This window comes from Falco cherrug, chromosome 15 (assembly GCF_023634085.1).
Source record: "Falco cherrug isolate bFalChe1 chromosome 15, bFalChe1.pri, whole genome shotgun sequence".
NCBI classification, from domain to species: Eukaryota; Metazoa; Chordata; class Aves; order Falconiformes; family Falconidae; genus Falco; species Falco cherrug.
The window spans coordinates 19,510,507-19,536,964 of record NC_073711.1 but is presented as its reverse complement, the minus strand read 5'-3'; positions in this window follow the sequence as shown (position 1 = coordinate 19,536,964).

The following is a 26,458-nucleotide window of genomic DNA, read 5'->3' as shown; positions in this document are numbered from 1 at the left end:
GTAAGAAAAATACATAGAAGTATCAGTAATTCACAAGAACAACAAAATAGTAGTAAAGCTGTGGGGTTCTGCCGTTATTAACAAAATACTTAGCCCCTCTGTGGTACTCTGCAAGCCCTGGCTCAATTATACTCCAATATTCAAATGTCCAGTCATTCCATATAATTTTTTGTTGTTTTTTCATCATCTTCAAGGTTGTACTAATCCTGTTTTAAATAAGATATCACGGATTTGGTGTCCTCTATGAACTCCGATGCAAAGATAAGCAGTATGATTCTTCTGGAATACATTTGCAGTATATAATCTGGATTGATATCAACTTCAAAAAATAAATCAATGGAAAAGCATCAAAGTGGCCCTGCGTCAGATATAATTAAAATTACGCTACTTCAGAGCTAGAACTGCCATCTATATTTTACTAATATATACAAATGTATTATTCCACATATACTGTTCAAATAAACTGAGTAAGAACCTAATCACTAAAAAGTCTCTCAATTTAATTATTTTTAAAACTGGAAATTGTTTTCAAGTTAAATAGGATGATAGAGATGTTATACCAAGTTATTTCCAATATTGCTATTCAAAAGCAAATTCTGAAGTACATTGCTCTGAAGAGATAAAGGTCCACTTATAACTTCTGTATTACTACCTTGACTTTTTAAATCAAAATGAAAAGTTTAACCATTCCCAAATCAAAACACTTCATTACAATTCAATTTAGCGTTAACCTCTTTTGACAAGCAACCACAGTTCCTTGTAAGAGCTATAATTTATTTGCCTTATCCTCCTGTATGAAATGGGTTCTTTGGCCTTTGATAATGAACTGTGGTGATCTTTTGACTCACTCAGGCTATCATTTGGTTCAACAACAGCAACAAAATGAGCAGCACATCATGGGAATTCGGCTCAGAACAAAGTTCAATACAGAGAGGAAATCAAAGGATGAGGAAAGAGTATGTCTAAATCCAGGAATTAAGACTCATTAGAAAAGCTATCGACTCCCATAAGACTTAGGCACAAGAAATATGGCAGAACAGTGAAAGATACATTCAGATTATTAAAACTCGAACTGCTGCTTGATTCTGATCAATGGAAACAGTTTAATGATGTACAGAAACTGAGCTGCAAATAGCCTAGTAGTTGCTTACTCAAAACAGAAGAAATTTTCTGAATATATTATAAGTAAGTCTCAATATGAGAAAATAAATTGTCAGAAATGTACAGATCACTTTAAATGTCATTAAAAATCACTAAGAATTGAATCTTACTGACTTATTTTAACTTTAAGTTGTGCATCAGGAAAGATCTGATAGAAGTAAGATAGCAAGGTGTAATTCTAAAAAGTTAATAGATGATATCTGATTATAGCAAATCCAAAAAAAGGCCAAATTGAATTGAATGAGTGAAAGACCACCAGTCAAAAAGCAGACTGAAGATCTATTCATCATTCAGGCCATCAGGAATTGTATTATGCATGGTGGCATACACAAAATAGAAATTAGTTCTTTCCTGAATAAATGTGTTTTCTATGACTGTCTAACTTGTGATGATTGTCTGCCAGTTCCAATTAACTTCAACATGAAGACGCTAAAGAGAGGTTGTTAAAACACATAGCAAATGTGTAGCTACAGGTATATATCATCCTATCCTTGGATAACAGTTTCCATTCACTTACTTCATATTAGATTACAATAGATGAGTTTGTTTAAGATTTTAGGGAGAAATCATTCATGACAGATCCAAGTCTAGTAAGATTTAATCCTGAACAAAAGCATGGAACACCTGATATGCAACCCATTGGATTATTATATTTAGGGAAATACAATTAATCCTGCACACTTCAAGCAACTAAAGAGCATAATACAAAATAAAGAAGGCACAAGCTAAATTGAATAAAACTAACTTATTGAAGTGTCTTTCGCTATAGCCATAGAAGTAGAATTCTTATCAATAAGTCCTTCTAGGAAAAGCCTGAAAGGATAGGTTGTATTGTTGGCCTTACATTGTTACACTTTTATTTGGTTAATTGGAAAAAAAAACCCCACCTAATCTACTCTCTAGTAAATTCCACAGATTCACAAGGATTAAAAAGCACTGTCAGTCCCTGAAAATAGCTTGGTAAGGTAATACAGTTCTGTAATATTTACTTTGATACAGCCAAATATTGTCACCCCTTTAGTATCAGAAGAATGATAATTATACCACAATAGATACTGTGCTATAAGACAATACTTCTTGAAAAAGTTATTAAAATTTGAGTGGATAATCAGCCAGGATGTGAGATTTCAACAATACTCAGAAATAAACAGAAAAATTCCAAGTAAGCAAAGGTATTCAGAATGGGGTATCCAAGTTTTGACCAACCATTAAAAAACCCTTGAACACAAGAGGGTTCAGATATATTCCATGAGAATGGTTAAATCCTGGGACAATATGCATGCAAAGTCTAGTAGCTCACTATGCTTTATTTATCAAAAAGCATAGGGTCAAGGCTTTCAGATCAACTATTGCTCTGTAGATGAAAAATTTGGCAATTGGCTCAGTCTACCAGACAGAAATATGAGATTAAATTGCTGGAAGATATATTAGAGACAGTCAGAAGTGAGGTTCAGCTTTGTAACACTGCCAGCATAGGGGCCAACAGAAGATTTTTCAACACTAATCATATTAAGGAGGAGGTGGTTCCTTATTTTCTGTAAGATCTGCACCAACACAAACAAAAATTAATTCATGAAGTCAGACTAGATGACAACAATCCCCCCTTCTGGCTGCATAATCTATTACCTAGATGCTCATGGCCATCAGTCTTGGCATCCTATATAAATATTTAATGATAATGATATTTTTAAAACTGAGAGTTAGCTTTGGAAAAGTAACTAAGAATAATTGTTCTTTCTTTAAGAAAAAAAGAATTTTTCTCTATTTTAAGTTACTTGCAGCTTTTTTCTTATATATTTCTTTTGTTTCAGCTTACAAAATTAAATGCAAGCTACTATTACAAATGTAATGCTTTCTACATTTCTTTTTACTGCTAAAGTAATCTTTTCATGCTTAAATTTTTCATCAAAATATCACCTATCATTTTTGACATGACTTATAAAATACCAGCGATACAAACACTCATTCGCAAACACAATTTCTTATTTTGAACCAATTTTTATCTAAATTAAAAATAAATTATTAAAAAATAAATAAAAGTGATATAGTAAGAATATTTCAGGCAGCATTAGTCTGATCATAACATTCTTAGACTTAATTACATGCTGTTCTTCCATGTCACTTTCACATATTATACTGCCTTATCCTCTCCATTTTTTATATGCTACTATTAATATTTAACTATCAAATATCTTTTACTAGAAGATGTTTAAAGATTAGACGACTAGGAAATAACCATTCATGTAGCTACTACAGACTAAATTATATTCCAAATTGGAAAGCCCTTCTATCTAAATAGTAAATCTCCATACATCTTTGCTAGATATAATATTTATTAACACATGGGTTTAGATATTCTCTGAAGCAGCTTAATTCACTACCTTGTAATAATATTTAAAATGTTAGATATAAGTAGTCCTGTTAATTTCACAAGTGTAGCATCAAACGTGCTTTAATACTGCATTGACATCAAAACTTAAGCCTTAATCATAAGATTTTGGCCATTTATGAAAATTACATTTATAGATTTCAAAAAATAGTTGTATCTTTAAAAAAAGACTGAAATTCAACACAGGATTAGCTTCTCTGCAAGTGTAAAATGAACCAGCCTACTTACAGTATCTTGGATGAGGAGGATCATAGAGTCGATTTCAGCTCTGTAAATGTTATGTCCTAGCTATTCCATTCATTTAAAATGCTATGGAGCTTCTGCAAGACTGAAAAAAATTCAATTTTTCTGACTAAATGATATGCAATAACATCCCTCTGCTTTTGCAGAGGTTGTATTACTTGTTTGTGAGGTGAGGGAGATACTGCTGTCAGCCTGATTTACTGTTTGGTGTCTTTCCAATTCATATTAAACAACTAAATACTAATGAACCCATCACCCTGACCCTAAACATGCCTTCTGCTTTAAATGATGAAAGCATTTTCATTTGTTTAATTCTCCTACTATAAATGTTTGTAGCTCCACTGTGAAGCTATAGCTTTGCATGCCAGTCCTACAATGCCAACACTGCAATGGTGACAGAAGTTAAATGGAAGCCAGAGACGGAGCTCGTAATTCTGTTAAGTACATTGGAAGCTTCCAGAAGTATTAAATCAATCAATAAAAACAACAGGACTATAATTTAATTTCAGCAAGATATCATTCATTGCTTTATTTCCTTCAGAACGTCTATATTTGAAATTACCATCTTCTCAAAATTTGCTTTTAAAAATTTTAGTGACTCGTGAACATGCTGTTACTTGGCATTTAGACCTGATGGCCTTCCTAAAGTATCCGTACAATCATCCATCTAGCTCGTCTTCTAATAATTCCAAGCATAATTTACATTTGCTATAATACTGGCAATCAAAAATGAAGGCAGTTTTCTCATGGTAGTATTTACAGCACAAGTAATGGATGAACATATATAAAATCGTATCTTTAGCCAACTGTACACTAGCAGATGATACAAAATTCCTCGGAAAGAAAAGAAAATGAAGGAAACAGCAGACAAAATTCAAAGGGAAACCATCCTAAGTGTGAGAATAGAGCTTTGGTTTCAAAGAACTAAATCCGGAGCTCGCTATAAAGACAAAGGAATAACATTTCAGCAAAACTAACACTGAAGTGGTCACATGATAACAAGAGTATTTGGGAACTACTTCACTGTCATTTGGCTATTTTCTTAAAAATTGAGTTATTTTTAAAATACCAGGCATAAACACTTGCACTTGGCCTACAAATGGTAGAAAAACACATTGCCTAAAGGTTTTGAGAACCATCTGCTCCCCAGAATTTAAAAACACTTCTGCTTCTTATCCAGGCAATACTGTAACCGACACATGCTGTAGAAATACAGTACTACAAAGGTATTCCTTTCTTCTCCCAAATAAACATTTAAACCAATCAGCATGACAGAAGGTGCACATTAGACAATGTTTCCACCACTGAGGAAAAGCTATTGAAATAACAAGATCCAGATGTTAGACCAAAAATAAGTTTATCATCCTCAGAAGCCCCCAAATTGTGTCTGATGTTTCATACAAAGATTGTCTAATTTGCTAATGTGCATTTTTCTTGCTATGTGAGAGAAAAAAAGCACACCTGTCACAAAAACTGTTTTCCACATGCATTGGAATGACATCTGTAGCAGCTAAGCATCAGGGAAATCCAGATACCATTAAATTATTTTGAATGTGTCTTGCTTTGTACAACTTCCTCTGGAAATCATCAAAGTGCCCAGAGTAAATATGACAAATTTATGTACATCTTTACAGCATCTATAGTTAGATTGAGGGGAGAAAATTGCTGAGGAAGCTTTTTGAATAAGAAATCCATAGATTGTTTTACATACTTTAAATTTTCATCTCTGGGAGTTAAAAAGAAACAAAATTCCTAGGTAAAGCCACAGGGCTGGATAGTCTGCTTCAGTAATTAAATTCAGTGTTACCTACAACATGTATGGAAAGGCACCTTCAGAATTTTCCTGGTGAAATGCTTTTCTCTTATCATTGTATCAAGTCCTGCAACTTTAACAAGAAATACAATTTCTTGTTAAATCTGACAGTGTAACTCTGAGAATCTACTGTTGAGTCCTATTCTCTCTAGCAAAGTCTGTCTTATTCCAGATCAACTTTTCCAGGATGTTTTGCTAATTGCAACCTTCAGGTTTTTCCCCCCTGTGAGGGTGGTGAGACACTGGTGGAGACTGCCCAGAGCAGCTGTGGGTGCCCCATCCCTGGGGGTGCTCAGGGCCAGGCTGGACGGGGCTGGGGGCAACCTGGGCTGGTGGGAGGTGTCCCTGCCCCTGGCGGGGGTTGGGGCTTGGTGGGCTGTCAGCTCCCTCCCAGCCCAACCCAAACCCTTCTGTGATTCTATGATTAAGACCTGAGGAGAGGGAGAAGGGCAAGAAAATCCCAGGCTCAATAGCAATTATTCAAAAGCATACCTCACAGTAAACTGGACTGCCATGTACAGAAAGTACAGCAAAATCTGGCTCTAATAAATCTTTTAATGAATGTATTATGTTTTTAATATTTTTTTTATCACATCTACACATTGCAATTAAAACCATGACCACTGAATACAGCAATAATCATGACTGCAGCTGCTAGGAGTTTATGATCCAAGGAAATAAGCAATGGAAGAAAGAAAGTGACCCAGACAGAGACTGATGAAAGACCTGAATTTTTATAAAAATCATGATTGCTACAAGTAAATGCAACAGTAAAAAAAACCTAAATGGTAAAAGCAGGGTCTTTCCCCTATAAGTGACACTTCTCATTGTGAGTGATGGAGCTCTGAAACTTTCAGAACTTCCTTCTTGCAGTGGCTGAATCATCAGTTTATTTTTCAGTGTAACGTAATGTATCTGATGGCTGCCATCTACTTCTGGGAAGATCTCAGCGAGATTCATAGGGTCTTTCGGTCACTGACATCTGGTAAGACCTTAACTTTTTTCACCCAACACAAAAATTTAGAGTAGGAGGCTTCTGAAGAAGAAAGTGTATGTGATACTGGAGTTAAGCACATCTTCTAATTATCATAGGCATATGATTTGTCATATTAATACTTTTCTTCTCATAGAAACTGCTGAGATGTGAAACTTTAAAATGCAATGCAGGTATTACACAAGTGAATTATTTTACTTATTTTCCATATATTACATCTGAATAACAGTTCACTATAGTTATGGTTAAAAATTGCTTACTATTTAATATAGGGCTATTCTAAACTCTCCATCTGCTGACTCAAATGCTTTAAAATTATTATGCTTCAAGGTGGTTGCCAAAATGTTGGGTAATTTGGAAAACAGGTTCTTAAGACACAGGTCAGCTCCCCCCTCAAGCGAGTTTCACATTTTTTGAATGTTTGATTTTTGGGGTTTTTTGGTTTGTTGTTTTTTTGTCTTTTTTTTTTTTTCAATATAAATTAAGAACTTTAACTATGGTAAATGACATTCATTTTCCTTACATAGGAAGAAATGCTATAAAAATAGTTGAGGTAAACATTTAGAAACAAGGCATGAGGAAACAACATATAAAGTGAAATACACCTTTAAGTTAACCTAGGAATTTTTTACTGGGGTTTACAATTTTGCAAAGTGGTACAGTACATCCTGATGATGTATCTAGGGTGATATGATGTTGTGGTCTACCTATATCAGTTTTCTGAGAGTACTGTGCACATACCTTGCTTTTAGCCTCAATCCAAAAATGGTTTGTCTAAAACTCAAATTTATGACTTTGGTGTAATATTTTAAACGTGATTTAGCTCTGAACTATTGTAATTAAGATTAATTAGTTATGGAGAAGATAAGGAAATGCAGCCATGCATTTTGCATGATTGAACTGAGTCTTTACCTCAGCACTTATAAGCAATGAGAGGATAAAAAAGCATCTCTCATCTTGTTTTACTGAAACAAATACTTGATAGTGCTGTTCATTTCCAATAGTTGCTTAAAAAAAATTAAAAATCTGGCTAATTTATTATGGAAAGAATCTATGTAGACCCAATCATGTATCTTTATTCATATTGTTTAGTTTCCTATACTGCCAAAAGTTGTATGAAAATAGTACTGCAACTAAATTCCATGTGGCAAATAAGCAATAACAATTTGCTGTTTTTAGTGGATGCAGGGTATTCCATAGTGTATGCACTTAATTAAACAAACAAACAACCAAAACAAAAAAACAACCCACCAACACCACACCACCAGAAACCCTAAATCATATCTGAATACTTAACATTTCTGAGCAGTTAATGTTAGCTGACCCTCCCCTGAGCAGGAGGTTGAACTGGAGGACCTCCTGAGATCTCTTTCAATCTGATGAGCTTGTGATTTAGCAGCTGTTAGGGGAAAAATATTTCTCCTAAGAACCAATATAATATCAAATTAATTTATAAGAATGAACAGAAAAATAGAATAAAATAGTAATGGCTAGTTCCTGGAGAATGAAGTGACAGAAATAAATAGAATGACTACAGCATAATGCATTAGGACTATAGCAACTTTATAACCATTAAGCTGAGAAATGGTCATTTCCAGGTTCCACAGCACTGCAATAGAACCATGACTCCGTTCTTTAGCGACCTCGTGAAAGAGGAAGATGATTTCTAAAGTTGTTTAAAATAATGGAAACTGGTAAGATTTATAAATCATTATGGTTAGTTATAATGATACTCTAGAATGGTTTATGCTTATTTAGATGTGTTCATGTCTGTCTTGAGTTCAAGTACTGAAAATTTACCTTAGTTTCTCTGTAGACATCCAATCGGCTAAACAAACTTAACAGCAACTATTTTAAATTATTCATTTGGCTTTAATCTTTCATTACTTTGGAGAATAAACCAGAAATAGAAGGCTTCAGCTCACGATGATCCTCTAAATGATACACAACATGAATTAATGCCACTGGCAATAAAGCCTTTTTCTCTACCATGAGCACCTTTGAAAGGACAAGGAATCATCAGTTCATCCCATCAGAGAAACATGAAGAAATCAGGCTAAAAAGTGTGGAGTTAAAAGGAACATAGTAACTGAAAGTTCCGACCAGATACTATCAGCTTTGAGAACAGTGTAATTGGAAAAGAGATGTTGCAGTAAAATGTATCAAATGTATCAAAACTCTGTACTAGAAAACCCCAGATGAAGTTTATATCACCAGAGATTGTAGTATATTCAACACACCCACTGCAGAGGTATAGTGCATCTACTGGCTGATTGCAATCAAGCTTCTCTGAGACTTAAAATATATAACTGAGAGTCAGTAGCACTCATTATCCTGTTTTTGGTAAAATCTCACCCCAGCTTTCCTAACTAACAAATAACAGAACAGTGACATCAGCAATATGAAGACTTTTTAAAATAAATCACCATCTGTCAGTGCCAGTACTACAGATTTTTTTTTTTTTTTTCCTTAGGTCCGGTATCTCCTGCTAAAAATGTACTTTTTTGTCTGTTGACTTGCGGTGCAGCAATCATACTCGTGTGGACCGACTCTGGGCTCTTCCACTGAGAGTGCTGCACAGCCCTCGCCGCATAAACACGTCTCTCACAGCACTAGGGGGCAAAGCAGCTATCCTCAAATAAACCCACAACATGAATGACAGCATTTTCCACAGAGAAGTCAAAGAATTCAAGAATGTATCATACCCGATGACTTCTATAAAAACACATCCTTCAAACTTTGTGTCTGTAGGTGAGAACATGAGACATGTAGCAACTTCACAATGTTGTTCGGATACTCTCTGAACACGTCATGAAATTAGTACTGTGATGTGAAATGAAACTAATAAATAGAAAGGCTGCCTATCTGAAAGGAGAAGTCAGGACTGTTCTACTTTTGCTCAGTCTTTCGATATGATTTACATCTAAGAGTATCTATTAAAAATCCTGTTTCTTTTCTCTTTGATCTAAAGGTGTCAAAGAAACATCTGTTATAACACACTGCTGATTATTTCAAAAATCTGAATTTCCTTTGAATGGAAAAATCAGATAGAATGACATCTTTTTTTAATGTATGACAAAAATGCTGTATATTGGGAATTAAAGAGATCAAGACAATGGACAGTAAGACTACAAAGGACTGGTAAATCAGTAGACTGAATGAAAAGTATGAAAAGGATAAAAAATACCCATCATTCTGCTTCAACAAATGTGGCAGATAATACAGTAGGGAAGAACAGAATAAGCCAAAACACAATAAAATAATGACTGCACTATTAAAGAATGAAAAACTTTGTGGGTATCAATTAGTGGACTAGGATCATTATATAAAAGCAAATCACAGTATTTATTTTACTTGCAAGAGTCTAGAGAACAAAAGAAGCCCAACCATATCCAACAATCAACAAAGTTCTAGTAGACCTAGATTATGAGACTGAGTAAAGGTTTATTGATGAAGCTGAATGAAGAATGGAACACAAATACACAGACATCATTTTCACTTGCAAATATGCACTGGAGAGGGCACATCATTACAAGCAGTGACAGCTTATAAGGCTTAACTATTAAAACATAACAACACTCATTAGACTAAATTTTAAACTAAAAGCTTAAACTAGAGCTCATAAAATACCACCAAAACCAGCTTAGAATTTTTCCCTCACATTCTTCAATGTCCAACAGGTTTTTCCAAAGTATGTTAAGTGACTCAAAAGTTTAAATACCATTAAGAATCACTGGAGATATGACACTGGAGAAAGGTCTCTGTCTCAAAAGCTTATTTCTAACCCACTCAAAGTAATGCAGTTTTGTCACCAATGCCACCTAGAAACAAAAATAATCACTGAATGTGACACATGTTCTTCATGGTACCTTGCATATATATCCTTACATAGGGTCCCATACTGAGATGATGACAACTAGGATTTGAATATTGAGGTGTTCATACCACTCCTGTTGCTCAACAGAGTAAATCTGGCAAATTTTCAGCTCTCCTTCAGTTGAAAAATACCCAAATCCAAACCCCAGGAATTCACCTTTCTAAATTGGAACAGATTTACTTTGAAGGGAAGAAGGGGAAGATGAGTAGAAATAGCCCAGTGTGAACACTGTTTTACCATTCCCATATTTTTCTACTTGTATATGCAACTATTAAGATGAGTCTACTTGAAAATGTATCTTCATTCCATTGCCATGATTGCTTGATATTAACTACAGATATGTTTGTTTTCTGCTCATCCTTCCTCCATTCACTTGATACGCATGCTGCCTGTCCTCCACTGCTGATCAGTCATTTGGAATGTGACCTAAAATTGTACAACCTTCTTTGACAAAAGCCTCCTCTAAAGCACACTCACGTAAGTATAAGGAAGATACATTTTTCTTTCATTATATCAAGACCTGGACAGTTCACCTACAAACTAATAACCATTCTTTCCCATGGCAAAATAAATAAACCTGGAGATACCAGGTAGAACTTCCCCAGAATAACTGAAGATTTTTTCCCCTTTTGAACATTTGTCAACAAGCAGGATTATTGAACAAAATAAGTTTCCTTGACAGAATGATTTCAGCTTTTGAGAAAATGTATTCTGTCAACAAGACAGAGTAAGAACTTGACAAAATAATATGTCTGAACCACTGAAGTGTTTTGAGTTTTCTTCTCAAGCATAAAAATGAGAGGTTGTGTGTGCGTGTGCACAAAGTCAAAAGTAACTCTTTTGACATTATATGCATGTTCTCTCCTCTGGTGTCAAAGTCAACGACAAGGTCTGGCAACCTCTCTAATGTTTTCACATAATGAGCTACGGCCAGAATTGAATGTCATTTACAGAGACTGACCTCAGGACCCTTAAAGAAAGTCCTTTCTAAGCCAAACAATTAGAAAAGAATTAAGCAACAAAATCAAAGTACAGCAACAGCCATAGTATATGAAAAAATAATCCAAATCAAAGCAAAAATATCTGAACGTCACCCAGGAAGAGTCTTTAGGCTGAAAAAGTGAGAGGTAAACCATTGTCCTGAAATTATCTGGAGGTAGTGGCATTCCTGCCTTATCCACAACTCCATGCTCTGTATCAGAAGCCCTGCTCCTGCAAAACAGCTGGTAAGCTTTCACATCAATCATAAAATCTCTGGTACAGCTGAATTGCCTTTTATGAAAATATTTGCTGGAAAAGCTATGGGGAAAGAGGGAGAAAGGGGAAGACTTCAAGCATAGGATTTCTAGTCTTACTCTTTTTCACTGAATTCAGCATCTCAGTAAGGGAATTCTGGCAGTAAAAACACCCAGCACAAACTTTTAAATCAAAGCTGAGATTTAAATACTTCATTCTTGTCCTCACTATCAGATCAATAGTGGATGCTGATAATTTATAGATACCGCTACAAAAGTGCACTGATAGAGTCAGCAGTGGAGAGAAGCTAATAAAGAGGTGGGGAAAAAAGGGAAAACATTATTTACAATATGCTTTGCCTGCACTGGAATGCAGTCACCATCAACATTTTTCATTGGGATTTGTGTTGCTGGATATACTGTATTTCCTCATGAGTTCCAGTGAGGGGAGGAAAAGAATAAATAAATAAAATAAAAAAGCAGGCATTACCTTTGTCAACTGTAAACAGAATATCATCCATTTTCCTACTACCTTCATAAAAAAACTTGCCAAGAAATTTCCTTTCATGATTGAATTACCAAAACATTTTTGATACTTAATGTGGAAATTCTTCGTGTTTATTTGTATTGCTGCTATGACCGACAATATGTTTTAAGAGTCTCTCTAGACTATCAGTTACTTTCCAAAGGTTATTGATACACCTGCTTCTGCCTTTGCTTTGATGTTAACTATGCATTTCCTATTGGCCACATGTACACCTGGCTTTAGATTTTGTTTAAGGTCTGACCTTTTATGGCAAGTTCTGTACTTACTAATGAAACAGCCAAAAGGAAAACGAAATATGTCTTTCCAGAGATAATCTGGCTGTGATGCAAAGCCCGTTTATGAAGTCCTCAGTGTATTTTTTATGTCTTTTGTTCTGCTGAAATAACTGGATCAAATAATAAAATGATGACAGGAACATGTGGCATCAAAATACAGGTACAGCATGTTTTACCACTGGGGGGAAAAGTCTTGATATTAAGTCTTGCTTTCAGCAGTCTTAGCAAAGCCTACTGCTTGATAAAATAAGTACTGGGACATGGTTTTCAAAGTCAGGTACTGGCATAAGAGTCTCAATTTTAGAAGCTGACTACAATGGATTTTTCGAGTAAATCTGTGACTTCAGAATTCTCCAATGCAGCTAGTTTGTTGTTTTTTTTTTTTTTTTTTTTTTAAAAAAAAAAGAAGTTGATAGCAGTAAAAGAAGTCCCAAGAATACCATAATACTGGGAAATCAATGTAAGACATGTCAAGCTGTATTCTCACAATTGCATATATGATACACTGGAATAAATCCAGTATGTGCAACTTAAATGGTTGGCCTTATGAAGTGCTAGTGACTGTACAGTAACTACTATAGTGGAGTATTAAAACAATTAATGCGTTCTATATACTAAATCATTTTGCTTTATTCTTGTTTTCCCCCTTTTTTACAGGGTAATGAGTGGTGTATATGTATGCACATGTGTGAGTTTCATTGTTTTCAGCATTACTTGTGAAAATCTCTACAGAGGGGGTTCTTTTTTGTTCTGCTTTCTGTTTTCCTTTGTTCTACTAGAGAAATTTTACCAAAACCAACACTAAAACAAGATTTTTTCACCAGTTCATAGCTCATAGAGGTAAAATGTCATGGCCATCATATCACATAAATCAAATGTAAACTACTTCTATACTGGACTTTCTTGTAACAAAATGTTGTACTTAGGGTTGCTTTGATGACAAAGTGTTCATAATAACTTGCTTTTCCCATTGAAAGGCTACTGAACCACGTGTTTCTGTGTTCCCATATGGCATACTGAAAATTCTGCTCATACATCTGGGAGAACATAAGTCAAACATCTCTAACACCCACATTTCAACACAAATAGTATGTGAGCAGAGAAAAGTTACATTGTCAGGGTGAATGACTGAAATAGTCAAAAAGCAAGAAAAATATAGCCAAAATAATACAGCTAATGAAACCAGTGAGGAAAAACTTCAAGAGTTCAGTAAGCTATTTTTCAGACACTTGAAAACCTCATGGAACTAATAAGAAGGAAAAAGACTAGAGGGTGTGAGGTGGTGCGAAGCCACGAGCAAATTAGAAACCAGAAAACTGGTCTTTACTGAAGTCAACACATTTGGTCTGATTTCTGCTCTATAGTTTGAAAAAGATCCCTCAGGCTCAAGACTTAAAACCAAATCCAGTTCACTTTTTCAATATGACAAAAAAATTTATTCCCAGTTAAATGGAAATCTGAATTACTGTTCTTCAAAACCAGAGTGTGCAAATGTATGTAAATATATACACTCACCAACTTACATGCAAAATATGTGTGCATATGGAATATGTATTTGAGTGTGTATGTACACACACACACACACACACAGAAAGAACATAAATAAATGTATATCCAGAAAAGTTTTTTCCTTTTCGTGACTTTCTAATTCTTCCTAAAGTTTAGCATTCTGCATCCACTTATTTCAGGGAAACAGACCTGATGATCTGCAAATTCAGTAAAAGCATGTCAGTATACTATTCTTGCATGCAGAATGTGACATCAGAACAAAAATTAAAAGATTTTAATGAGTGTTTATAACTTTTTACAAAGATATTTTGAAGCTTGCTACAATATTAAAGAAATTACCACCACAGCAGAGCGCTAGACTCCTGTGCCAATTTTTTGTGTTCATAAATTTCCCTTGAGGTCCCACAAGTGGCACTGCGGCAGCCTATGTTCTTAAAGCCCCCAGGATCCTAGACTTTAAGATCAAAAGCTCTTTTAAAGAACAGCAGGTGCTAGAAGCTTTTAATACATAAGATGTTGGAGACATTGGGAAAAAAAAAAAACAAAAAACAAACACCAAAAACCTAGCTGCTTTTCACCCTATCCAGCTATGTATCTCATGAATCCCGTGAGCAGGTTAATCTTTGACACAGCCTCGAGCTACTTTTATTGTAAGAAGTTAAGCAAAGAACAGTGTACAACCTGCCACATACCAGTCTGGGATGTAGAGTGGTTTGAACTACAGCAAGCTACAGCACACATTAGGATTTCTATTAAAAATAAATAAGGACTTCTCAACATTTTTCTCCTTAAGAGGGAACAACAAAGGATACAGACACAAAAGTGAATATTAATCTTCCAGTTTAGCTTTGTACTAGGGTATGCCACAGAGCAAAGGGAAATAACAAGAGCTAGTGCAATCAAATAAGTTTATACTGGCACATGGGTGGCTTCTTATCATTCAGATCAAAGGATGTGCCTTCCTGGATCAGACCATCGGTGTGCATGTGATCCTCCCTAGGAGATTGACACTGCCATATACTATACATCTAACCAATTGTGTGCTTTCACACAGAAACCCTTTGAAAAGCCCATTCTGACTGACTGAATGTTTCTAGCTGTACAATCCACAGTCTGAATATATAGTGTGGCACTTCCAAGTCTCCTTCTATTTGTTTTCAATTTATTTACTTTTGTAGCCATAGCACGTCCCTTTGTTTTCAAACTACAGGACAAAAATTCTCCTCTAGCACAGCACCCATTAAAAAACCTCAAAACCCCAACAAAACAAACCAGAACAAAAACCCCTTCTGAATATTATCAGTTTTATAAAGAATCCCAAACAAGCAGAAAACAGAGCAATTGGAAATCCACTGCCACAAAACCAAAACAGCTTAACGGTTATCTATGAAAGTCTTTACAGAAACACTCCAGATGGACTGAATTATTTTACATAAAGCATTCTCTTCATAACATCACCCTGCAGGGTAGGTGAAACCATATATTAATAAATAAGGTACAATTTCTCAAATGTGTACAACAATCCCTACGCTAACAGTAACTGTTTAATGTACTTTTTACTTTAGTCTGGCATTTTGTAGTATCTATTACATGTCTACACTACACAGAGACATAACACCTAGTGAGGCTGAGTAGATTCGAAGGAGTATTTTTCATTAACTGTAAGGAATAAAATAACTGGCAGAACAGTAAATAATAAAAATGCTCTCCAATAAAAGGGTGTTTCTCTGAGGTGCTACCAACATGCAACTCACAGAAGAGGAAAATAGGACATTTGTTTAAAAAAGGGAAACAGTTACCTGTCCTGGATTATACAAATCTCTGACTTTATGTTTCCAAAATCTCTACATATAGTAGACATAAATCCCTTTCTTTTATTCCAAGGAGAGGAACACTTGTATGCAAAGATCCTGTCCACAGTCTCAACGTGATGTCCAAAGATACCTGTCACTATTTTGGCAATAGCTTTTCCGCTAGAAAAGAATGTTTTTTTCTCCAGACCTTGTGAAAACACCTGAGCTAAGAAAGAGCACTAAAGTCCTCTGAACTGAATTAAAACAATAAATAAATTATATTTTAGAAGGTCTACAGAATAAGAAGAAAATGTATTTTATTTTAGTCTTTCTGTTTGACAGCTCTTCTGAGCTGGCCATCTGCATTAATTCTGTATGCCTGCCAGCTGACAAGTTCTATTTGTTGAGCAGGTAATTGTAGCTGTTTTATTTTCCCAGTAACACACTATCACAAAACACAAGAGCGTTCAGCTTGCTTTAGATATGTTCTTCAATATACAGGGGCCAGTGAATAATAGTGAAAACTGTTTTGGCTGACAAGCAAAGCATGAATGTGTCACATCAAATACTTTGTCTTGCTCAGTGTTCCTTCAGAACAGATAGCATTTAGCTTTCATATTTTACAAGAATGACTTGCAAAGATAGCTGTGAATAGGTTGTATTTCAGGGACAACTTTTTTAAAACTTTTTTTCAGGTTTTTAAAACTTTCTCTAAATCTATAATAAAACAGATAAACATTATAAACCACAGCTTTTAAATAAAGAGAAGGAATTTGAAAATTCAAGACATTATATTACATCACAAACAGGTTATGTTTTCCTGGTCATAAATATTATCCCTTTATAAGTAAAGCTGTATTTTAAATGAGCTATTTCAATATCAGTATCCCTGGGGATGAATTTTAATTACATTCTGTTTAAGATATATTGCTTTGCAGAAGATTTGATTGTTTTGCCGTGTAATTTACAAAGAGTGTAACTAGCAAATTCACAGTCTAGGTTTTATCCGGTTAAATAGCCAGCTAGTGAGTTATTCCGTAACCATTTTTCAGCACTGAGGTCTAGCAGTCTTTGGAGCACTCTTCCACAGTCCGCCTGAACCACCAGAGGACAAGCCTTACAAGCAGCGGTGCTAGCGCAGCAGTGACCTGACCTGTGCTGGCTTTGGTGCCCTGTAACTCCACTCAGCACACCACCTCTGCTATCCTGAGTTACCACCATAACAGATGGAGCCCAAAGTCATGGACCTAATCCACTCAATGGACATTTTGTGGATACTTGTGGACATTTATGGACATTTTACAATCATTTCAGATGGGTGAACTGCGGTCTACATCCTTTCACGTGCTGTTCCACAGTGACTGAGCCAGGCTCACTACTAAACGTTTCCCTTGCCCTTTCTGAGGCATTTCAGAAACTTTGCTTGTACCTTACTATTATTTGTCCAGTCCATTTTAGGAAGTTAAATTAGCCCCTAAATGGTATCTTTTTCCATAAGGTTAGTTTTTAGATAGTCAGCTTCCTGCACCCTCTATCCGCACAATGGCACAAAAGGCAGCACAGCACAAGGCAGGAACACACGGCTGGCAGCAGATGGGAGGACTGGTACCTGTGAACTAGATTTAGACCAGCTTAAATTTCCATTTATAACAAAAATCTGATAAAATGATTTCCCATCAGACTGTGAAGTGAGAAGTAATTTTTTAAAACATTTTGAAACTTGTTGTAGAAGTAATTAAGTTAATTTCTGTTTCAGAACACAGAAAACTGTATTTTCAGAGTACTGACAAAAGTTAGTCTCCTATCTGATTCTGGTGTTGCCTGAGGACCATGTTAGAAATGTGCCAGTTTCAGGGCAGGAAGGGTTCAGATTCTATTATTTCAAGAGAGTTAACTTGTGCAATTAAGATACAGGGGGGGAAAAGCAGAAAAGAAACCTTACCCACCAGAACACACGTAGACTGAAACATCACAGCTTTGTTCATCAGAATGGGAATGCAATTGATACTGCACATGAGAAAGTTACACTGCTTCACAGAATGGATTTAAAGATCATCCTCAATCTGAGAAGCTCATGATGATGGTCACTTCTAATGCTGTATAAAGCAGTTCTTCTTCCTTCAGTTTTGGTTACATGTGCTATATAATCAACAGCGACAGGGATGCCAAGAGGGCATATTCTAGATATTCAAATATTAGAATTAAAAAAAGAATCTTTAAAAAGATGGAGCTGTAAATGTGCAGGGGCATTAAAAACTACAATGGCTTGTCACTTAAATGTGGAAATCAATAATTATTCAATAACAATTCCATACCCATGGGAATGCAAGTCCTGACCAAAATCTGTATCTCACAATTTATTAGAAAGAGAGAGCGAAAAAGGATCTGAGCTGTAAGCACTTAACGTGGAGAGAAAAGTAAGAGGAACTGTAACAATCAGAATAAACTTCTGTACTTAAATGGTTTAGGGCAAGGAAACAAAACAATACCTACTTTTGACTAAACTACATGTCACTAACCTGAGCTACTAAGGCTACCAGAACAAAGATGTTTCCTAAGCAGCACACTGCAGATGAAAGGCTTGATTTACCAGTGTACTCATTGACTTTACACCAGTCCTATTCCAGTACAACTTGAAAAATCAATAGGTATGACTCACTGCTGCCTGACTTTCATTTTGAACTAGGGTAATTTTATTTGCTAAAATGATGCAACAGCACCATTAAAACAGAAATAAGATTCATTATGTATAAGCATTTAGGCTTATGACTCCCCCCATTTTCTAAAATCAATGGCAAAATTCATCCACATCCTTCTGTCAAATACTGTTCCACTCAAACTCAGAATTCAATTTTAAAAAATACCTTTCGAGTCTGTATTTTCTCATTTTTTTTCTTTGCTAATCAATCATTTATACACCAGTACTATGCCTTTATTATCCCATTATTTCATCTCCACTGAATAACAAAGAAAAGTTCCACTTTAGTTGCAAAGAATAATTGTTAGCATTTATTATGCAAAACTTTTAATATACAGATTTTATTTTTATTAAAATCAAACCTATCATGAGTTAGCGCATCAAATTCGACATATTACCAGTTTAACACTTTAAGGCTGAATCTTGAAGTGACTAAAATACATGTACAGGCAGCAGTAGACATGCATGTATATTGGTAGTAAGTAGCAGTAGCTATGCATATTGGACAGGACATGTGCCTTCTAAAAGAAGTGTAAATAGAGTTGCACTCAGTAACATAACTGTTATATGAACACCTATTGAGTAAGCAATGCAACACCATGCGTACACACGTGCAAAAGCATATGTGACAGCAGAAATATTATTACCTTTTTTATTTTTTAATTACTTATTATAACTTTTCTTTTTGCTAAGGTAGAAATGAAATAATTACATTGGCAATTATAACACACGGAGTGACAAACCAATAGGAATAAAAAGCTTCCCTTAAGGGCAACAAAGGTAGGGTTAGGATCATGGTGATTCTCTTTCTCTTTCTGTGTGTCTCCCCCCATTCTTCTCAAAGCACAGTTAGAAGCTAAAAACTTAAGGCAGAGAGTTCTACAAAAGTGTCTTCTTTCCAGGAAAAAAATAGTTTTGTCTGAATTCTAGAAAGTAACTGGTGAAACAGTTGAATGCACAATGTATCGGGGACCCCTCCAAGCATTTTTTCAGTCTTTCAAGATTTTTTGACTGCCTGAGTTTCCTTCTCTAGCCTGCTTCTTTTTATCTATATAGTTGTGTATCACTGCATATCTAAACAAGATGAGTTCTTTTTCCTTACTGAGACTTTTTGTCAGGTCAATATTATCTTTCATGTGTAATAAATCTTCATTTTTTAATATGTAAACAGTGTTAATTGTGAGGAAAATGAACTGAGATTCTGGAATATCAACAATATTATTAAGAATTGTATCTTTAGATTTAGCAGGGTAAATGGTAATTTTAATGTGCTAACACCTTCAATAAGGACCACTGCGAGGCAGAAATGAAACAGCAACAGAGATGATGAAAGCCTAGAGGGAACTGACAGTTACCTGGGACTTCTGTGGAACAAAAATTGTTTCCCTGAGGAAGGGAAACATGCAAAACTACTTAATTTTTAATCTTACTTTTAATATTTTAAATCAGACTGTCTCAGATACTTCTAACAAGAAGAGACCTAATACAATGTAAGTACACTATTAGCTTAAGATGGCAAACTTTGCCTGTTAAATGCTTGGGTTATAACTAGTCTATATTTATTCTCTTCACACACAAGAAATTATGTATAAAGGAAAAAGAAGGCCTTTCCGAGTAACTAAGATAGTACGCTTTAATTGCAGACACATATAAAAAATAACAGCTGTGGTTTTTTAAATTACTTTGTGTAATTTAATTGATAAAAACTAGCTTTTACGACTTTTAAAAACCACAGTAATATACATAAGGAACAAGATGTACTTATACTAATAGAAATACGATAATACTGCAGCAAAATAAACTTGCAAACTTTGGCAGGGACTCTGCCCAACTTTAGCAACAGTAGAGACAGAAAAGGATTTTTAATCTCCCTCTTCAAAAGTTTTGTAAAAGGTCAGTGTCGTCACAAGCACTAGGCTACACAAGGGGGATGAGCTAAAAAGGAACTGCAACCACACTTTGAGCTCTGCCCATTTTGTGAGACCAGAGGAAAGCCTATGAAGCTATTTTCCAAACTATTTCTATGAATATTTCTGTATTAGATGCTCCTGGTCTTTTCACAGCATCAGAAGCATGCAGGCACAGAGATGGGCACCATTCCTACAACGTATTTCATTCATTTCAGCAAATACAAAAAACTCAGCTCCCATTCAAAGTACAAGACTGTACTAGAGGAAGTGCAAAACTTTTAAAAACAGATTTATTCAGACTATTCAGACAGCCAAAGCATCTATTAATACATATCCAAAAAAGTGACACAATTAACATTCTTAAGTAACAGTCATCATTATACAGAAGCAGCTTTTCCTAAAGTTAAAATTTCAAAGTTCTCTTTCTTCTTTGGCTGTCAGCTCAGAAAAATGTTTAAAATTTCTTTGCATTTATCTGGTGTTTGAAGGGTTGAAAATACAAATATTTTTTTTAAAGATGATGCGTATTAATAGATATGTAATTTAAACCAAGAAGCACTAGAATGATAGGCCAGCTATCACACATAATATGGGCTACATATTTTCCTAGCACTGTGACTAAAACTTTGAGGAAAATATTGCATGGCAGTTTAAGGGCACTTCAGAGTATAGCCACAATTACTTTAGACTCACATGTTAAAATCTAAATTTATCCAGAAAAAGTCTAGCAAACCAAATGTCAAACAAAAACACAGGAGAAAGGCCAGTATTCCCTTTTTTCACATAAAAATTGAGAATGGAATCTGTGATTTAAGGGTGTCTTGCTTGCTTGCTTTCACAGGTTAATATGGAAAATATGGTGCTTAGAATACTCACTTCTATATACAGAAGTACCACAGCAATACTATAAACTTTGTTTTGCCTTATTTTTTACATTCTTTTGGCTTCCATACTGAGAGTAATTGCTGTCTTATAGAAATTCTGACATATTTCTGTTTTGCACTCTTACAAGTTTTCAGGAATACAGTCAGCAGGTATTAACAGGGTCAGATTGCGTTCACGTATCTGTCACATATTTCAATAGAAAGCTGACAAAGATTTTCCTTCAGCCCTTTCTTAGGCACTTGGAACACATGGCAGGGTCTAGCGTTTTAAGCTCCCTGCAAGGTTTTGCTTACTGTGTGAGTTAATTTAGTATGTTGGACACATCAAGTACATAAGTGAAGCATCACCTGTATGAAAAGGAAGTCAATAGCATAGTCATAGTACTGTGAAAACAGTACTTTTGAGAATCTGCCTAATTAATTATAATTTACTCTGCAAATTATTGAAAGAGTCAACATGCACTAGTTTTGCACCTTCTGTCTTTGGTGGTTAAATACAAACGTTGCCATACCTCACTCGCCTATAGCTACTCTAGTAACGCAAAAAATAGTCCCAGTGACATAGTCAAGATATGGAAACTAAAGAACTTCATAGACATTGATCTTGTTGACATTTAAATATATTTCTATTTTAAATTCACATTCCTTTTTTATATGTTGAGATCATTTTCCCCAACATTTCCTAGAAATTTATGATAAATAATTTGAGCTAATCATTTCAGAAGAGAAATGAAAAATGCTTAATTTCAAATTTCTAAATTGGAAACACCTCAATTCTGTTCAAAACAAAACATTTTCCTTTCAATTTGCTGGAATTCTAATATATTCTTTTCCTGTTGTTTTTTTTTTTGTTTTGGTTGTGTTTGGGTTTTTTTTTTGTTTGGTTTTTTTTTTATAAACAATCATTGCCTTAAAAAAACGCAAACTGCTTATTTTTTTCTAGATCTACTTTGGAAATCAAACATCTTGGTGCACTGCTGTCAGTAATAGAGTGGCTTACTTTAAACATAACGTGAATTTAGTATAACAGAAAAAGCAGAATTGTGAAAACCAGTGATCATTTTGACAACAGTGAAAAAGTGCTATTCTTTTGATTGTTTTCGATCCAAGCAAGACCTTTTTCATTTCTTCTCGTTTAAGTAAAAAATTCATAGTAATTATTTGCTTTTGGAATTCAAAGGAATTAAGAAAATTCAGAACACAAACGGAAATAAATCTCCTATTTTCTCTCTCCATTTCTGCAATGGAATGTACCATTCACCATCACAAAAGAAAAAAAAAAAAAAAAAAGTCAGTGACCCAATCTGTTTTTTTAAGGAAAAGAATAAGACAAGTCACATCAGACTTGGTGGCATTCCTCATGTTCGCAACTGAAATACTGCTGTGAACTACCACATTTTTGTGCGTGTGGGTTTTTTTTGGTTGGTTTTTTTTTTTTTTTATGATAAGGTGAACAATTAGATATGAGCTATGTCACAAACTGACAAGACTGACTAAAGGTTTTCTAGTAATGTATATAACTTGAGTGCAGTCATGAGCAATACCAAGCATCCTCAACATCTACTATAAGAAATCCCACCATTGAAAACAATAGCAGCAGAAAGCACTTCTTGACCACCAGAAGCATTTCACATTTCATAACTGAGCCCCAAAACATACTGCCTTGGTGAGATGGGAGTTTAAAACAAAATGAATACCCAAAATGGCAACACAAGATGCACAGCAAATTCTCTGTTAAATCTCAAAAAACAATACTAATGAATATTGCTGAAATGCTGTCAAAACAAATTTAGACATTGTACCACAAATTAAAATCATGACCTTTAGAAAACCGCATTTTCAAAAAATAGAATGAAAACAATTTTCAATTATATTTTTTTTTTTATATTCATAAAAATTTTGGCAGTATAACCGTTAAGAAGCTTTATAAGTTTTACACAATGTTTTATCTCACCTTACTAGTAAATCCTTGTAGAGAGTAAAAAAGTCATCACTAATCATTACCAAAGTTTGAAAATTATTCCTTATTTTGATTCCTTGGTTTTTTTGATCGTTTCTGATTTAGATTGGGCAGGACCTCTGACAAAACTATTTTCTCCACTGAAAGAAAACTATTATACGGTCACTTGTGTGAAATCTCTCAAGAGCCCAGAAAAATGCAGGTTCAAGCAACAGCAGAAAAATGCCCCAAAGGTCTAAATGTCCTGCACACACACAAACAATTAAAAAGTAAGCTGAATACTGTATTATACAAAAATAACATAAGAGAAAGTGGCTTTCTGACCCTTGGGGAATGTGTATTTGTATTTGCAGACCTAAACATGCAAAATGGCCCATTCATATTCATAGAGTTTCTACAAAAGACTTTCTGTAAGGGTAGCAAAATGGAGATAAGCTCTTGCAAAGAACATGGGATCCGTGATTTAGTTTCTTTCTCTGGCTGCACTTTGTCACTGACTTCTGGAATCAAAGGAAAGATTATCAACATGTAGAAGGGCATGTGCAAAGTAAGCCAGTTTGAGAGCCAAGAACTGGGTCATCTGCTGTTAGCTGTGAAAACTGCTACATGCTGCATAAAGGCAGGGGCAAAAAACACTGGTAAGAGATTTCCCTGGGTTTAGAGCAGCTAACAAATTTGCCACATGGAAAAAACCTTGTTACTGGATTCTTACTGAAAGCAGCATAAAATCTGATTCGATTCTGCATAGAAGCAGCCAAATTAGGATCTCATTTAAAATCAAGATCAATATTTGTAATTTTTTTTCTTTTTTTGTGAAGTCTTAACATCTGTTTCTTCTGTATGATTCTGTCAGTAAGGTTTATGAGCTAAAGGAAAAGTTTTGCACTAAATTGCCCCAAATCACATACATTAGGAGCTGGGCTGGAAAGGATTGTCAATCTTTCAGTATTGTTCTCCATTTCACATATTCCCCCCTACTAGGGATATTCTTAAAAGGTATTGAAACATCTTAAAATAAGCTAAGACAGAAGCAGCAGACAGTAAAGCAGAGATTAAAAACCTTGGGATGTTTCCAAATTCTTGGCCTCAATCAGATAGAATATAGAGCTTGAAATGAGATCAGGTCAGCACTATTCTCAAAAACTGTTTTATTGAAAAATGCTGTCTCAATGAAAAGACAAAATTCCCTTCAGAACATCTTGATTCTTCAAATGCTTACTATTATAAAAAGCAGTTTTTCCAGGGAAAGCCTGTTCTAATTCAAAGCAACTAGATTTTACCCCCGACGACAAATACCCAGTAAAGGCATAGCAAAGGTATGTTGGCCAAGGCTGAGGGTGCTAGGAGTTTATATTTCCCTGGAACAAGGGACTGTGAATTCCCTCAGTGACTGAAAACATCACTGATTTTTTTAATGTTGTTCTGATTTTCCTTTTTTTTTTTTTTGTATTAAAAAACCCCACAAAGATTCCTATGCTGTATTAAAAAAAAAACACCAAAACAAAACAAACAGAAAACCAAAAAACATTCCAATAAACCAATTTCAAATTAAAATCTTGCATTTTTATTCATGCATCATCTTTCAGTGGGGTGAGGGAAAGGCCAAATCAAAAGATTGAGCACTACCCCTTATTTTTTTTTTTATAACTAATTTTTTTTAATTTAGTTTATTTAGTTAAAAACACTCAATAATCAAAAAAACTTATAGTTAAGCAACAGACCTGGTGCATGAATGATTCAGTCTTTGTTTTGTGTCACAGAGCAGAACGAGAAAAAAACCTTAAATTTGTTTAAAAAAACTATTTTACATTATTTTTGGGAGGTAAATCTGTCTTAGAAAAAAAGAACATAATGGCTTGTATGTCCTAACACATTCAGTTCATTTTGCATACTTTACTGCTGAAATGAAAATTACAATTTGTTTGTGCTGTATCATCGGTTTAAAGTATCTGTTAAGCACTTTCAAATTAATTACACTGTACATTGATTTTTTTCAGGCATAATTATTAACCCTTGAAAAGTTTCTAATAATCAATTTATATTTCATTAAGCTCTCTCTGACATGCCCTCTAGTATTTCAGCAGACACACTTCTAAAATTTTCCTTCCAACATGTATGGGCATCCCAACTTGTTATAAGAAATCCATACCGGGTTTTTTCTAGACTGCATCACCCACATTTATAGGTCCCCTTCCCCAAGTGATTGGGTCATTTGAGCTCCAGTCTGCAGGTTCAAGGGACATTATATATAGTCTATTGCCTAGCAATGTGCTAGGGAACAAGTGGTTACCAGTCCCAGTACAATAGCCCTGGGATTTGCAGGTTTAGCCATGACAGCCAGTGCTCTTGCGTAGCTGCTAGCACAGGAATGGCTAATGCCGAGGTGATTCTTTAAGGCAGCCACCGTGAGTGAGAATATTTGACTTTGGATGTACTCACTTTTATTTTACAACAAAATTTCTTTGGCCTTAATGTCAAAATCTAGGGATTACAGTAAATACACGTCTGCTATCCTTAATCTTTTAAGTCAACTATTATGTTATTCAGAAAACGCTTTCCATGGAATTCAAACCAACCTTTAAATACAACAAGCTCTGGCTGCAAACAGATCTGTTACCTTCTTTGTTTGGTTCTGCCTTTTGATAAGATTAAACAGAAAATGCAATTTTCCGCTATATAAGACAAGGCATGGACTCCCCTGAGAAAATGAGGGAGAAAAGAATGGCACCCACTCTCCATAAGCTTGATATTGATCGGTGGTTTTACTTTTACATAAAGTAGTATTATTTTATTATTAATTAAGGTTTAAACTGACCAAGTTTTTTGAGAAACAAAATGGTTTTCAATGTAATTTATTATTATTGATCCTTAAAACTCTCAGTGCATTTTACTGCAACACAGACAGATTTTTCAAATGCTAGGAGGGTGTTATTTTACTAAGCTCCATGGTCCAGGCTGGGAAATGCTAATGCAACAGTCTGAGCACAAGCAGTATCTTTTGCTGACTAGTGTTCATGACATGCTCTTTGTCCTGCAGCAGAATAATGAAGACCAGAATAAAGAATAAAACCCTGACGGTGACACAAGACATAGTAGGCAAACTCTTCATAGTCTGTGTAACATAGCTTTCTATTCTTATGATTCATTACTTTTTGTGGTTCAGCCAGATG